Genomic DNA, 17999 nt, shown 5'->3' with positions numbered 1-17999 from the left:
GCCAGTTTTGGGGCACAGAGTTTGTCATGGATTGAATTGTGTCTCCCAAAAATATCTGTCAACTTGGCTGGTTCATGATTCCCTTGTATGATTGTCTACCATTTTATCATCTGATGTGATTTCCCTATGTGTTGTAAATCCCATCACTATGAATTAATAAGATAGATTAGCGGCAATTATACTGATGAGGTCTACAAGATTAGATAGTGTCTTGAGCCAATCTCTTTAGAGATATAAGAGAGAGAAGTGAGCAGAGAGACATGAAAACCTCATACCACCAAGAGAGTAGCCCCAGGAGCAGAGTGCATCCTTTGGACCTGAAGTTCCTGTGCTGAGATTCTCCCAGACCAAGGGAAGACTGATGACAAGAACCTTCCTCCAGAACCGGCAGAGAGGGAATGTCTTCCCCTGGAGCTGGAACCCTGAATTCGGACTTCTAGCCTACTGAACTTAAGAGAATAGACTTCTCTTTGTTAAAGCCATTCACTTGTGGTATTTCTGTTATAGCAGCACTAGATGACTAAGACATAGTTGTACAGAAGGTGAAAACCTGGTGAACCATGGGTCTTGTAGCCTAAGAACCTATTCTTAGCTCCACTTTGATTCACAACCCACATCCCATCTCTGTTCTCCAGGGTCCCTGCAGTGCCACGGCCAAATTGGACTATTTGAGGCGAGTTTAATAAAGGGACTATTCACAAATCTGCGGGCAGGGCTTGGGAAAAGCAACAAGTTATAATGCAATACCCCAGGGCTGGCAAGATCAGGGAGCTGTTACCACCCTAGATCTGAGGAGTAGGGGAAAACCCCCCAAAACCAAACAAGTTGCTGTCAAATTGATTCTAACTCATGTTGACCCCATATGTGTCGAAGTAGAACTGTACTTCATGGGGTTTTCAATGGCTAATTTTCTGGAAGTAGATCACCAAGTTTTTCTTCCAAGGAGTGTCTGGGTAGACTCGAACCACCGATCTTTTGGTTAGCTGTCAAGTGTGTTAACCGTCTGTACCACCCAGGGACTCCAAAGTAAGGGGAGGGAATCATTATTCAATCCAGAGGAACAGCTTTCTGGAATGGGCTGCCTGATTTGAGCTGTGGCCTTTGGTAGAAGGGGTCAGCCAAGCCAGCAGAGAGGGAGTTGAGCAAGTATATACTCCAACCTCATGTTTCTCCTTACCTCACATTCCTTGCCATTACTCTTTTTGACTGAGCCCAGTAGGAGACAGCAAAAGAGACTGTTGCTGTAGTTCATTCAGCTTCCCAGTCACAGAGCAAGGTGGGGAGGACTGAAGAGTGGATCCAGAGGAGCCAAGAGAAGATGACCATGCATTCCATCAGTAAACGATGGCATTCCTTTAGAGCACTTCTACCACTTCTGCTATAGTTCTTGGTGAGCCACCATCACCCCTCAGGCTGGGTTACTGCAATAGCTGCCTAGTCGGTCTTCCAGCTTCTACGGTCTGCTCTTAACTTACCAGTTGGAGTGATTCTTGTAAATCAGATTATGTCACTCCTCCACTCAAAACCCTCAAATAAGAGTGAAAGCCAAAGTCCTTACAAACTCCAAAGGCCCTGCATGATCTGCCATTTTCCCTCATCACTTCTTGACCTCATATCCCACTATTTTACTCCATTCCTCACTCTGCTGCAGCCACACTGGCCTCCTTGCTCTTCTTTGAATATATCATGAAAGCTCCTGCTTTAGGGTTTTGCTGATCCCTCTGCCTGGAAAGCTCTATTCCCTCCCTCCTTCACATCTGTCAAATGTCTCCTCTTTACTCAAGTGTCTCTTGCTCAGTGAGACCTGCCTTGACCACCCTTTGTAAAATTGCAAACTGTCTTCCCCACCTCTCTCCCCACACTCATGACCCCATAACTCTGCTCTAGTTGTCCTTTCCTCATAGCACTTGTCACCTTTTATCATGCCATGCAATTTGCTTATTTATTATATTTATTGTCTGTTCCCACTAGAATGCAAGCTTATGAGGGTAGGGGTCTGTTTTGTTCATCAATATATTTCCAGAATCTAGAAAATAGTAGGTGTTCAGTAAATAATTATTGAATGTTGTCCAATGAATCAAACAGGGTTTTGGGATTGGGTTTGGGATTTCCCCATTAGGAAAGGTAGAGGATGGATAGAGTCGGTGAGATTAGCCAGTAACCAGTTGCCATAAAATTCACTCCAACTCATGGTGACCCTGCATGTGTCAAAGTATAACAGCAGTGCATAGGGTTTTCAATGGCTGTGATCTTTTGGAAGTAGATCACCAGGCCATTCTTTTGAGGTGCCTCTGGTGGATTTGAACTACCAACCTTTCAGTTAGTAGTCATGCACTTAATCTTTTGTGCCAGGACCACTCAGGGAGAAGATTAACCCATACCAAAACCAAACCCATTGCCAGTGAGTTAATTTGGGCTCATAGTGACCCTAGAGGACAGAGTAGAACTGCCCCATAGGTTTTCCAAGGCCAAAATCTTTACAGAAGTAGACTACCGTATCTTTCTCCCACAGAGTGGCTGGTGAGTTCGAACTGCCAACCTTTTGGTTAGTAGCCGAGTGCTTTAACCACTGTGCCACCAGGGATCCTAGAAAGAAGATTTAGTGGATCCTATATGAGTGGAATGAGAACTCAATCAATCAACATGGATTTATTGATCATTTATACTTGTTAAAAGCAGTGTCTTACCAGTAGGCATTAAAGGCCTTAACATTCACGGACTGCCAAAAGAACGAACAAATCTGTCTTGAAAGAAGTACAACCAGAATGCTCGTTAGAAGCAAGGATGGCAAGATTACATCTCACATACTTTGAACATGTTTTTAGAAGAAATCAGTCCCTGGAGAAGGGACATCATGCTAGGTAAAGTAGAGGGTCAGCGAAAAAGAGGAAAACTCTCAAAGAGATGGATCGGCACAGCGGCTGTAACAAGGGGCTCAGGCATAATGATTGTGAGGATTGCCCAGAGCCAGGCAGTATTTCATTCTGTTGTACACAGGGTCGCTATAAGTCAGAATTGACTAGACAGCACATAACAACACCATTGAGCCCTGGTTGCACAGTGGTTAAGAACTCGGCTGCCAATCAAAAGGTTGGCAGTTAGAATCCACCATCCACTCCTTGCAAATGCTATGGGGAAGTTCTACTGTCCGATAGGGTCCCTTTGAGTCAGAATTGAGTCAATGGCAATGGGTTTGGTTAATTGATCCAGCAATTTCACTTTCAAGAATTTATACTAAAGATTGTTATAGATTTTTGTACAAATCTAGACACAATAAAATTCTTCACAGTGTTTTTTATAATAGTGAAAAATGTAAACCAAACCAGATGTCTATCAATAGCTGAATAGTTAATTCAACAAAGGACCAGGCATAAGATGGAATTCTATGTAACCGTTAAATGTATTGACTTGAAAGGGTATTTATGATATATTACTTAATGAGAAAAGCAGATTATAAAAACATTATTATAATTCTGTTTTTATTATATATAAGCATTTAAAAAAATTCGATTGGGCACTATACAGGGATTTTCTTTTTTTTTTATTGCACTTTAGGTGAAAGTTTACAGAGCATTAGTTTCTCATTAAACAGTACACATATTGTTTTGTGACATTGGTTGCCAACCCTGCTATGTGTCAACACTCTTCTCCGCCTTGGGTTCCCCATTTCCATTTATCCATTTTTCCTGTCCCTTCCTGCCTTCTTGTCTTTACTTTTGGGCCAGTGTTCTCATTTAGTCTCATACATGGTTGAATTATGTGTTTTATTGTTTGTTTTATGGGCCTGTCTAATCTTTGGCTGAAGGGTGAACTTCAGTACTGAATTTAAAGGGTGTCCAGGGGCCACACTCTCGGGTTTTCTCCCGTCTCTGTCAGACCAGTACGTCTGGTCTTCTTTTTTTTTAATTTGAATTTTGTTCTACATTTTTCTCCTGCTCTCTCCAGGACCCACTTTTATGATTCCTGTCAGAGTAGTCAGTGGTAGTAGCCGGGCACCATCTAGTTGTGCTGAACTCAAACTGGTGGAGGCTGTGGTAGTTGTGGTTCATTAGTTCTTTGGACTAATCTTTCCCTTGTGTTTTTGATTTTCTTCATTCTCCTTTGCTCCAGATGAGGTAGGACCAGTAGATGTATCTTAGAGGGCTGCTCACAAGCTCTAAGACCCCAGATGCTACTCACCAAAGTAGGATATAGAACATTTTCTTTATGAACTATGTTATACCAATTGAGCTAGATGCCCCTTGAGTTTTTTGGTCTTTATCTCCTGCATTTCCTTCAATGAACTTGGATTATTTATTTATTTTTAATATTTTATTGTGTTTTAGGTGAACGTTTACACAGAACATCAGGTAAACTTTTATACAAATTTTTCCATGATGTTGGTTACATTTTTCACAATGTGTCACCATTTTCATTATTTCCATTCTGTTTGTTCTGGTTCTGTTAATCTAGCTTCCCTGCCCGTCCTTCGCATCTCATCTTTGTTCCTGGGTAAATGTTGACCATTTGGTCTCAAACTGTTGACCATTTAAGGAAACACAGTATTCATGGGTGATGTTGTTTATTTTATAAGCCAATCTATTATTTGGATGAAAGGTGGCCACCAGGAGTGGCTTCAGTTCCAAGCTCAATAGGGCAATAGTCCTGGGAGTTTCTCTAGTCTCTATTGGTTCAATAAGTCTGGCCCTTTTTAGGAACTGGAGTTTTGTTCTACATTTTTCTCCCTTTGGATTATTTATTTTTAAAACAATTTATTTTTTAATTTTATCATGATAAAATATATATATAACAAAGTATTTGTCATTTCAGCCATTTTTACATGTACAATTCAGTGACATTAATTACGGTCACCATGTTGTATAACCATCGCCACTATTTGTTTCCAAATTTTTCTAATACCCTTAACAGAAGCTTACCAAACCGAACCCATTGCCATTGAGTCAATTGCAACTCATAGCGACCCTATAGGACAGAGTAGAACTGCCCCATGGAGTTTCCAAGGAATGCCTGGTGGATGTGAACTGCCGATCTTTTGGTCAGCAGCCATAGCACTTAACCACTACACCACCAGGGTTTCCTAACAGGAGCTTAGTGCCCCTTAAATAATAACTTCCTACCCCTCTACTCCCCACCCCTGGTAACCACTAATAAACATTGGTGTCTATGCATTTTCCTGTTTAGATATTTCATGTAAGTGAGATCGTACAATAGTTGCCTTTTTTTGTCTGACTTATTTCACTCAGCATCTAAGTTCATATTAAAAAAAAAAAAAAACAGCTATTTATGAGCTGTTGGCAAAATCACCTGACTTCTCATTCTTCAGTTTAATCAAAATATAAAATTAAACTTTGATAGAAATATTTGAATCCTTTTATACTTTATTCTTAGTTTGAATGCTTAAATTTTGTTAATGTTGATAGTTTATGAAGAAAATGTTCTACATCCAACTGTGGTGAGTAGCATCTGGGGTCTTAAAAGACTGCGAGTGGCCATCTAAGATAGTCTGCTAATTCCACCGTATCTGGAGCAAGGGAGAATGAAGAAAGCCAAAGACACAAGGGAAAGATTAATCCAAAGGACTAATGGAATACAACTACCACAGCCTCTACCAGGCTGAACCCAGAACAAGTAGATGGTGCCCAGCTACCTACTGCTCTGACAGGGACTACAATATAGGGTCCCGGACAAAGCAGGAGAAAAATGTAGAACAAAATTAAAAAAAAAAAAAAGACTGGACTTATTGGTCTGTCAGAGGCTGGAGAAACTCTGAGAATATGGCCCCCCGACACCCTTTTAATTCAGTACTGAAGTCGCTCCTGAAGTTCACCCTTCAGCGAAAGATTAGACACGTCTATAAAACAGCCCCAGTGGTGCAGTGGTTAAGAGCTTCGCTGCTAACCAAAAGTTCAGCAGTTTGAATCCACCAGCCACTCCTTGGAAACCCGATGAAGCAGTTCTACTGTCTTCTATAGGGTTGCTATGAGTCAGAATAGGCTCAATGGGAACAGGTCTGGTTTTGGTTTATAAAACAAACAGTCACACATGTGAGGAACCTGCTTCTTAGTTCAATCATGTATACAGACTAAATGGGCACACTAGCCCAAAAGCAAAGACAAGGAGGCAATAAAGGACCGGAAAATTGAACAAATGGAAATGGAGAACCTGGGGTGCAGAAGGGCAGTGTTGACACATCATCGAATTGGCAACTAATGTCATGAAACAATTTGTATATTAATTGTTTAATGAGAAACTAATTTGCCTTATAAACTTTTACCTAAATCACAATAAAAAAGAATTTGTTGATGTTGAACAGCTTTGCACATTGTATTTCCCAGTGAATAATTTCTCTAGATGAACTTTCTATATTCTGAAGTTGGTTTATATACTGCAGTTTCAAATAATTAAATTAATAGAGGTGTTCATTAAAAACAAAAAGTCACCTGACTTCCCTATACTTTGGTGTCCTCATTTTTGAAATGGAGATAAAAAGACAGCTTCAGGTTTTCTCAACCTCACAAAGTTGCTGAAATGACAAGATGAGGTCACAGATAGGAGGAGGGTTTGTAAATTGGAAAGTGTAATTTGGTAATGCTGAGTTTTACAAACTACTGGAGGAATTAGCTAAAACTATAAGAGAAGAAAAAGGAATAAAAGATGTAAGGATTAAAAGGGAAAAGATGAAACTATCACCATTACAGCAGATATTTTCATTGAAACCCATTGCTGCCAAGTCAATTCCAACTCATGGTGACATTATAGGACAGGGTACAACTGTCCCATAGGGTTTTCAAGGCTGTAATCTTCACAGAAGCAGACTGCTATGTCTTTCTCCCATGAAGCAGCTGGTGGATTCAAACTGCCACCACTAGGGCGCTTTGTTACTAACCAAAAGATTGACAGTTTGGACCCACCAGCTCCTCTGTGGAAGAAAGATGTGGTGGTCTGCTTCCATAAGAATTTACAGCCGTGGAAACCCTATGAGGCATTTCTACCCTGTCCTATAGGGTAACTAGGAGTCAGAATTGACTTGATGGCAATGGATTTGGTTTTTCTGGTTTTGTGTTCATTAACTTAGAAAAATCAGGATTAACCTAGAAAAATCAATAACACTTCTCTACACCAGCAATAACCAACTAAAATAAGAAATAAAATACCATACATAAATGGCAACAAAACTAAAAGGTATTTTGGAATTAATTAACTGAAGACACAAGAGAATTCTATGAAAAAACTTGTAACAATCTAATAAAAGACACAGAAAATGATCAAAAAAAGGGAGAAACACTATATACTCTTAGTTGACACGACAATATTATAAAGATTTTATTTTCTCGAAATTAATCTTTAAATTCAATTTAATCTTAATCAAAATTCCAATTGTTATTTCTAAGAACCTGGTAAACTTATTATAAAATTTATGTGAATGAATAAAGGTCTACAAGTAAGCGTAAAGGGAAACAGAGGGACTTGGCTCACCAGATGCTAAGGCAAAGCCATGGTAGTAGTAGTATTGGCACAAGATCAGATAAATAGATCAATGGAAGAGAATAAAGAGTTCACAGTTGGTTCCATGTGGGAACTTAACACATGTATACATAAAGCTGGTACTCTGAATCATTGGAAAAGGATGGGCAATTGTATAGTAGTAAATTCTGTTGGAAAAACTGGCTCCGATGTTAAGAAAAAGAAGCTGGGTATCCATTTAAAACTACATTCAAAAGTAAATTTCTGATAGATTAAAACCCTAAATGTAAAAGATAAAACTACAAAATTAATAGAAGAAAATGTAGGAAAATAACTTCAGGATCTAGGATACAAGTTCTTAAACTTCAAAAGCACACATCAGAGATTTCTAGCCTTGAGAATGGCAGAGTAGCTTGTATTGGACGGATTTTCTGTCAATAAAATTATAAACTCTGGTGAAAATATATACATAAACTGTTTGAAGATACTGGAGAGTGGTTAAAAGCAGGCAGAAGCTGGAGGGGACATAATCTTTGAAAGGAGAAAATCACACTGTGTTTGATCCACTTTTATCTGGCAGTTTCCCTGAGGACATTTGCCAGTTGCATGGAATATGGAATAGAGCGCAAGCAAAATCTACAGTCTTGTTGGGTTGGAAGAGACAGAGGTAAGGGTTCAGTGTTGCCAAAGCAACTGGAAATTGAGGGGGGAAATCATATAATGGAATGAGTCACAGAGGAGGGAGCCCCCAAACCTGTAAACGAGTTCCTCACAAATCCTTGGCCAGTTCCTGAACTGCTCATATGTGGGGTGAGAGTCCAAAGAGCTCATGGGGAAACCAAGAGCTGGAGAGCTGAAAGAGCTGAACAAAAATTTCAGCAGATGATCAAGACTGAAAATAAGGAGTTTGGAGGTTAAGTTGTGCCAAGTTAGAGGGACTTGAGGTGCACTCCTGGCTTTCCGTTGACAGTCCAAAAGTCTATGCGTTAGGAGTTAATACTATGTCCCAGGAATAAATGCTACACCCCAGAACAAATGGAAAAACCAATAGACTTGCCTTAACAAAAGCTAAAACCAAGCCTCCACAGGGTCAAGGTGATAACAGTAGCATACAAAAAAAAAAAAAAAGGAATAGAAGGAAACTTCCTTAATACGGTAAGGGAATCTGTCCTAGTTATCCAGTGCTGCTATAATAGAAACACCACAAGTGGATGGCTTCAAGAAACAGAAGTTTATTCTCTCACAATCTGGGATACTAGAAGTCCAAATTCAGGGCATCAGCTCCAGGGGAAGACTATCTCTGTCGGTTCTGGAGGAAGGTCCTTGTCATCAATCTTCCCTTGGTCTAGGAACTCCTCAGGTACAAGGACCCCAGGTCTCAAGGACACACTCTGCTCCAATTGCTGCTTTCTTGTTGGTATGAGGTCCCCAACTCTCTGCTTTTATCTCTTGTAAGATAAAAGGTGATGCAGGCCACACTCCAGGGAAACTCCCTTTACATTGGATCAGGGATGTGACCTAAGTAACGGTGTTACATCTCACCCTGATTCTCTTTAACATAATCTACTCTTGCCTCACTAACCACAGGCAGAGATGAGGATTTACAACACATAGGAAAATCACATCAATCACAAAATGGAGAACAACCATACAATGCTGAGAATCATGGCCTAACCAAGTTGGCACATATTTTTCGTGGCCACAATTCAACCCATGGCGGTATCTATGAAAATCTTAGAGATACTATCATAGTAAATATTGAAAAATACAACGTTGTTCCCCCAAAGATTAAGAATAAAAAGCCAAGATGTCCTTCCTCTTTCACCAGTTCTATTCAATATTAAGGAAACCCTGGTGGCGTAGTGGTTAAGTCCTACAGCTGCTAACCAAAGGGTCAGCAGTTCAAATCTGCTAGGTGCTCCTTGGAAACACTATGGGGCAGTTCTACCCTGTCCTATAGCGTCGCTGTGAGTCAGAATCGACTCGATGGCACTGGGTTTGGTTTTTTGGTTTTATTCAATATTAAAGTGGGTAGTCTAGGTAGTGCAATAAGTTAATAAAATAAGTAAAAGGCATAAAGACTGGAAAAGAAGTAAAATTGTCTTTATTCACAGATTACATACCATATTTTTATGCAAATAACCCATGCTGTTTACGTTTGTTTGCCAACCTCAGCCCTCTCCCCATGAGGTATTTTTATAAGTGTGCTATGAAAAAAATTAGCATAGCGCACTTACGAAAATACCTTTTAGGGGAGAGGTTGAGGAAGTGGTAGGCAAACAAACGTAAAGGGTGTGAATTATTTTTGTAAAATATGGTAATTTCTTAAAAAACCTACAGAGGAAACTACCAAAGTCAGGATGCACGGTTAATATTAAAAAATCTATTTATCTATGTGGTAGCACAAACATTTAGAAAATAAAAATTTAAAAATAATACCATTTACAATAACTACAAAGACGAAATTCTTAGGAATAAATTTATCAAAAGGTGTGTAAGACCTCTACTCTAAAAACTACAAAATACTGATAAGAGAAAGTAAGGAAGATCTAAACAAATGGAAAGATATACCATGTTTATAAACTGGAAGACTCAGTATTGTTAAGATGTTAATTCTCTCCAAAATCATCTATGAATTCAGTACCATCTCAGTTAAAATTATAACAGTCTTTCTTGAAGAAATTGACAAATTGATTCTAAAATTTAAATGAAAATGTAAATAACCTAGAATATTCAAATCAATCTTGAAGAAGAACAAAGTTGGAGGACTTAACCTACCTGAACTCAAGACTTACTATAAAGCCACAATAATTAAGATAGTATTTTATTGGCCTAAAGATAGATATATAGATCGAAGAAACAGAAGAGTGTTCCAGAAATAGGCCCACACATATATATGGCCAAATGATTTCCAAGAAAGTTTCCAAGGTAATTCAATGGAAGAGGAAAGACTTTTTAACAAATGCTAGAAAAATTAGATATCTATACGGAAAAAAATGAATCTCAACCTCCTCCGCACTATACCTAAAAATTAATTCAAGGTGGATAATAGATCTAAACATAAAAATTAAAACTATAAAGATTCTAGAAACAAAAACACGGAAGAATATTTTCATGACCTTGGGGCAGGCAATTATTTCTTGGAGCCATGTCAATAGGCACAAACTATAAAATATAAAATTTGGTAAATTAGATTTCATAAAAAATATAAACTTCTGCTTATCAAAAGACATTATTAAAAATGAAGACAAGCCACAAAATGGGAGAAAATATTTGCGATACACCCATCTAGCAAAAGAATTGCATCTAAGATATATAAAAATCTCCTACAACTCAACAACAAAAAGACAACCCAGGTGAGAATAGTCCCACAGCTTGAAGAATATTATCAATGCCACTGAATTGTACATGTAGAAATTGTTGAATTGGTGTATGTTCTGCAGTGTGTATTCTCAACAACAGTAAAAAATTTAAAATAAATAAAAAATATTCAACTTAAAACTAGAAGAGCAAAGACTTAAAGAGACATTCTGCAAAAGAGATATAAAAATTGCCAATAAGCATGAAAAACTATTCAACGTCATTAGATACCAGGGAAAGCAAATTAAATTCAGTATGAGATACTCACTATGCACCAGAATAGCTAAAATTAAAAACATGGACAATATTAAGTGTTGGTGGGGATGTGGAGCTCCTGGAACTCTCATATATTTCTGGTTGGAGTATAAAATGGTACAACCACTTTGCAAAAATCTTTGGAAGTTTTTTAAGGTAAAGTACACCTACCCTATGGCCCAGCTATACCAAAAAGAATTGGTCAACATTCAACCATTTCAGGGGGTAACATATGATCAGGAACCGATGGTATGGAAGGAAGAAGTCCAAGCCGCTCTGAAGGCACCAGTGAAAAACAAGACTCTGGAAGTTGATAGAATACCATTTGAGATGTTTCAACAAATGGTTGCAGCGATGGAAGTGCACACTCATCTAGGCCAAAAATTTGAAAGACAGCTACCTGGCCATCCAAATGGAAGAGATCCATATTTATGCCTATTCCCAAGAAAGGTAATTCAACCAAATGTGGAAATTATCGAACAATATCATTAATATCACATAGAAGCAAAATTTTTCTGACGATCTTTCAAAAGCGGCTACAGCAGTATATCCACAGGGAACTGCCAGAAATTCAGACCGGATTTAGAAGAAGACACGGAACCAGGATATCATTGCTTATGTCAGATGGATACTGGTTGAAAGCAGAGAATACCAGAAAGATGTTTACTTGTGTTTTACTGACTATATTAAGGCATTGGACGATGTGGATCATAACAAGTTATGGATAACATTGCCGAGAATGGGAATTCCAGAATAATTATGCACCTGAGGAATCTGTACATGGATCAACAGGCAGTCGTTAGAACAGAGCAAGAGGAAACTGCATGATTTAAAGTCAGAAAGGTATGCGTCAGGGCTGTATCCTTTCACCATAACTATTCAATCTGTATGCTGAGCAAAAAATCCAGGAAGCTGGACTATATGAAGAAGAATGGGGAATCAGGGTTGGAGGAAGACTCATTAACAACCTGCGTTTTGCGGATAACACAACTTTGCTTGCTGAAGGTGAAGAGGACTTGAAGCACCTACTGATGAAGATCAAAGACCATAGCCTTCAGTATGGATCACATGTCAATATAAAGAAAACAAATATCCTCACAACTGGACAAATAAGCAGCATCATGATAAATGGAGAAAAGATTGGAGTTGTCAAGGATTTCATTTTACTTGGATCCACAATCAACACCCATTGAAGCAGCAGTCAAGAATCAAAAGACACATTTCGTCGGGCAAATTGGCTGCAAAAGACCTCTTTAAAGAGTTGAAAAGCAAAGATGTCACCCTGAGGACTAAGGTGAGCCTGACCTGATCCAAGCCACGGTATTTTCTTTTCTTTTTTATTTATTAATTGTGCTTTAAGTGAAAGTTTACAAATCAAGTCTGTCTCTCATACAAAAACTTCCACACACCTTGCTATGTACTCCTAGCTGCTCTCCCCTATTGAGACAGCACATTCCTCCTCTCCACCCTGTATTCCTTGTGTCCATTGAACCCACTGCTGTCACCCTCTTCCTTTTCATCTCACCTCCAGATAGGAGCTGCCCACATAGTCTTATGTGTCTACTTGAGCCAAGAAGCTCACTCCTCACCAGTATCATTATCTATCTTATAGTCCAGTCCAATCCCTATTTGCAGAGTTAGCTTTGGGAATGGTTTCAACCTTGGGTTAACAAAAGGTCTGGGGACCATGATGTCCAGGGTCCCTCTAGTCTCAATCAGATCATTAAGCCTGGTCTTTTTATGAGAATTTGAGATCTGCTTCCCACTGTTCTGCTCAATCAGGGATTCTCTGTTATTTTCCCTGTCAGGGCAGTGATCAGTGGTAGTCGGGCACCATTTAGTCCTTCCACTCTCAGGCTGTTGGAGTCTCTGGTTAATGTGGCCCTTTCTGTCTCTTGGATTCATCTTTACCGTACGTTTACCGTACGTCTTTGGTGTTCTTCATTCTCCTTTGTTCCAGGTGGGTTGAGACCAATCGATGCGTCTTAGATGGCTGCTTTGAGCTATGGTATTTTCAATTGCCTCATGTACATATGAAAGCTGGACAATGAACAAGGAAGACCGAAGAAGAATTGGCATCTTTGAATTGTGGCATTGGCAAAGAATATTGAAGATACCACGGAATGCCAAAAGAACAAATAAATCTGTCTTGGAAGGACAATCAGAATGCTCCTTAGAAGCAACGATGACGAGTACATCTCACATACTGTGGACATGTTGTCAGGAGGGATCAGTCCCTGGAGAAGGACATCATGCTTGGCAAAGTACAGGGTCAGCGGAAAAGAGGAAGACCCTCAACAAGGTGGACTGACATAGTGGCTGCAACAATGGGCTCAAGCATTAGCAGCAATTGTGAGGATGGCACAGGACCAGGCAGTGTTTCGTTCTGTTGTGCGTAGGGTCGCTATAAGTTGGAACAGACTCGATGGCACCTAACAACAACAAGACCCAGCAAATCCATCCCTAGGAATTTACTTGAGAAAAATGAGAATATATACTCATTGTACATAAATGTTTATAACAACTTTATTCATAATAGTCCAAAGCTGGAAACAGCCCCAATGTATGTAATTAGGTAAATGGGTAAACAATGATATGCTATTCAGGCATAAAAAAGAACAAACTAACGATGCATGCAAGAACATGAATGAATTTGAAAAACATATTTAATGAAAGAAGCCAACCACAAAAGCACATGTATGATTCCATTTATATGAAGTTTTAGAACAGAAAAAACTAACCTATGGCGATGAAAATTAGAACATTTTTTTAATTTTGTAGGGGTATTGGTTGGAAAGAGGCAAGAAGGAGATTTTAGGGGTGGGGTGGGAATGTTTTATATCTTTATTGTGGTAATGGTTGCATAAGTACACACATTTGTGGAAGCTCACCCAGCTGTACATTTAAACTCTGTGCTTTTTTGTATGTAAATTATAACTCAGTAGGAATTCTACAAAGCAAAACACACCCAACATAAGAAAAGAGAGTGTGAGTATATCAAAATTAAGGGTTTTTCCAATGAAGCATAACATAGATATAATAAACATGTGGCAGTTTGGAGGGAGATAATCTGCACTGTCAAAAACTAACAAGAGTAGAAAGGAACAATTGAAAATTATCTAGAAAATAAGCCTTAATAGAGAAGTGGTCAATGATATGAGAAGAGGAAACCCAAAGGCCTAACAAGCAATAAAGAGAATCTCAAACTCATTGTAATTAGAGAACTATAAGTAAAACAACAAATAGATGTCCCTTTGCCCCTGTTGGAAGCCCTGGTGGCGTAGTGGTTAAGTGCTACACCTGCTAACCAAAAGGTCTGCAGTTCGAATCCAACGGGTGCTCCTTGGAAACTCTATGGGGCAGCTCTACTCTGTCCTATAGGGTTGATATGAGTCAGTATGGGCTCGACAGCAATGGGTTTCGATTGGTTTTACCCCTGTCAGAAGAACAAAGATTGAAAACTGGACCAAATAAACTGTTGCTGGAATGTGGAAATAGAGGAACCCTAGTGTGCCAATGGAAACACTGGTGGCCTAGTGGTTAAGAGCTATAGCTGCTAACCAAAAGGTTGGCAGTTCAAACCCACCAGGCGCTCCTTGGAAACCTTTTGGGGCAGTTCTACTCTGTCCTATAGGGTCACTATGAGTTGGAACCGACTCAACAGCAATAGGTTTTGGGGTTTTAGTGTACCAATGGTGGGTGTGTAGGCTGGGGCAAGCATATCATCACTTCTTAGTCAAAGCAGATGTATGCATACGTATCATGTGGTTAAAACTCTCCTAGCCATATGTTCCAAAGAAATTTTCACTCAGGTCCATAAAAGAATATTTGATTATGTTCACTTTGTTTTGGGGGCAGAGTTGGAGGCAATCTAGAGCCTGTCATTTAGGAGCCGATAATCAACTGTACTGAACGCATATCATGTAGTACTCTGCAGCTGTTAAAAGAAAGGGAGTAGCTATACACACAGCAATACAGATGGATCTTAAAAACGTGTTAGTTGCCATCGAATTGACTCAGACTCATGGCAACCTTGTGTATGACAAAACGACATGTTGCCTGTTCGTGCACCATCTTCATGGTCTTTTTGATCTATCTGAGCCCATCGATGTGGTTGTTGTGTCAATCCATCTCATTGAAGGGTTCCCTCATTTTTTCTGACCTTCTACTTTACCCAACATGATGTCCTTTTCTAGAAATTGGTAATAATTCTGAATAAAAACATAATTCTGAGTAAAAAACAAACAGAAGGAATGAAACCTGCAGTACACTTTTAGGTCAATAAGAAATATATGAAAATCAAAACAACAATACATTTTATCAAGAATACATATAAAAAAAGGATACCCTAAATAGACTAAAATGGTTGCCTAAAGTGGGCAGAGAATGAGGACTGAGGATAAAGGTGGAAGCAATGAGTAAATTGTCACCAGTGGTAGCAATGTGCATAAACTGAAGAGTTAAATTAACCCAACACTCTATACCTGAGGACATGCACACACATACACACACAATTATTGAGGACATACTGTATTCCAGGTACAGTTGTGTGTTACATAAAGTAACCCATTTAGCCTTCATAGTAAGAAAGAACTATTGTCATCACTCCCATTTTACAGATGAGGAAACTGAGGCATAGAGAGGTCAGGTGATGTTCTGAAGGTCACACAACTAGTCACTTGTAGAACCAAGATTCAAACTCAGCAAATCTGAAGCCCAAGCTCACCCTCTTAACTGCTCTTTATGGTTTTGCTTCCTCTGTACTTACAAAGAGGAAGAAGCCCAGAGCCTTGCAGCCTGAGGCCCAGGACTGCCGACCAAGCAACATGGAAAAAAAAAAAAATTTTTTTTTTTTTACAAAGGCCCCTGAAAAAAGGCAACCCACAGCAAGCAGGCCTATACCTTCAGCCCAAATAAACACCCCTGCCAGCATTTCTTCAAATCCAGCATCAAGGGAGCCCAGGTGGAGCCCATGTGGTTTTGATAGAATGCCCATTCAAGCGGAGCTTTAAATATTATAGAGGCACTGTTTGCACAGTTAAATTTAAGGATCTGTCAGTTTATGATGAATTTTTATTTTTAAGGGTTTCAAGTAAGCTGTAAACATTCACTCCAGACTGAAATTTCCCCCTCCCCCCATTTAACACCTGGGAGGGGCAGGGCAAGATGGGGGGAGGGGGAGCATGAAGGGAAGAGAAGAGGTTGGGCACCCACCAGCTGGGGAGTGGTAAGGAGAGAGATTCCCTTCTAGCTAATATCTCCAGGAAGGGATGTGAGAGGCCGGCGCCCCATAATGAGGGAGGGAGGCCCAAAGCTTCCCCAAAGGAAGCAAGCCAGTCTCTCTGAAACCCAATTTAGTTTTTCCTTTCCCTCTTCCCAGCAAAGCAGGACGGTAATGGGCATTTAAGAATAACAATCCTTTGGGACTGTTTTCCATCTACTGCTGGAGGAAGGAAGGAAGTCAGGGGACGGTATGCATGGTATGGACATATTTTTTTTTTTAATACATATGTAGAGGTATATAGAGGTGGAAAGGAATTTCTTTGTACTTTTCTGTATTTTCTAGAATTTTAAATAGTAATGTGCATGATTTTTGTAATCATAAAAAACTTGTTGCTGAACAAACCAAAAATAAACTAAAATGAACAATATACTACTACTGATGGCTAACATTTTCTGTGCTTTTGCTCTGTGCCAGGACCCATGTAATGCTCTACACGAGCTATTCCATTTCATCTTCACCATACCCTCTGCAGTGGTTACTATATACAGTAAAACCTGCCAAAGCTGGAACCCTTGTAAGGCCAAAAGCTATCAGAGAAGGAAAACTTACATATTTTCCACTAAAACAAGCAATAAACGGTGGTAAGACAGCATCCTGTCAAAGGTGGGAAACTTGGGAGACCCAGAAAAACAAGGCAGTCTAGCTGACTTCCAGCTCTCACAGGTTTCACTGTATATAGATAGATAGATATATAGATAGATACAGATATAGATATATTTTTTGAGCAGTTTTAGGTTTACAGAAAAATTGTGCAGAAAGTACAGAGTGTTCCCATATTCTCACCTCACACTGTTTCTCTTATTATTAACATCTTGCATTCTTGTGGTGCATTTCTTAAACAGTGAAACCTGTGAGAGCCGGAACTTGACAGGACTGCCCTCTTTTTCTGGGACTCACAAGTTTTCTGCTTTTGACAGGGTGCAGTCTTACCACTTTTCTATCGCTCATTTCAGTGGAAAATATTTGAGTTTTCCTTCTCTGACAACTTTCCGCCTTACACAGGTTTTACTGTAACTGATGAACTGATATTATTATTAACTCAAGTCCATACTTTATATTAGGGTTCATGCTTTGTGTTGTACAGTCCTATCGATTCTGACAAATGCATAATGTCATGTGTCCACCATCACAGTGTCATACAGAACAGTTTCATTGCCCTATAAAAGCCTTGTGCTCTACCTATTCATCCCTGCCCCCTCCCCCTGAACTCCTGGCAACCACTGATCTTTTCTCTGTCTTCATAATTTTGACTTTTCCAGAATGTCATAAGTTGGAATCATACAGTATGTAGCTTTTTCAGACTGGCTTCTTTGACTTAGCAATGTCCATTTAAGGCTTCTCCCATGTCTTTTTGTGGCTTTTGATAGCTCATTTCGTTTATTGATGAATAATACTCCAATGCGTGAACGTACCACAGTTTGTTTACCCATTAATCTATTGAAGGACATCTTTGTTGCTTCCAACTTTTGGCAACCATGAAGAACGCTGCTATAAACATTTGTATGCACGGTTTTAGGTAGGTGTATGTTTACAACTCATTTTGGTAAAGGAGAGCTGTTGCTGGATCATGTGGTAAGTCTGTTTATTTAGCTTTGTAAGAAACTACCAGGCTGTCTTCATGGTTACTATTTTTGAG

The sequence above is a fragment of the Loxodonta africana genome, chromosome 2 (assembly GCF_030014295.1).
Source record: "Loxodonta africana isolate mLoxAfr1 chromosome 2, mLoxAfr1.hap2, whole genome shotgun sequence".
Taxonomy (NCBI): Eukaryota; Metazoa; Chordata; class Mammalia; order Proboscidea; family Elephantidae; genus Loxodonta; species Loxodonta africana.
The sequence above is the reverse complement of the archived record's forward strand: the minus strand, read 5'-3'. Positions refer to the sequence as shown.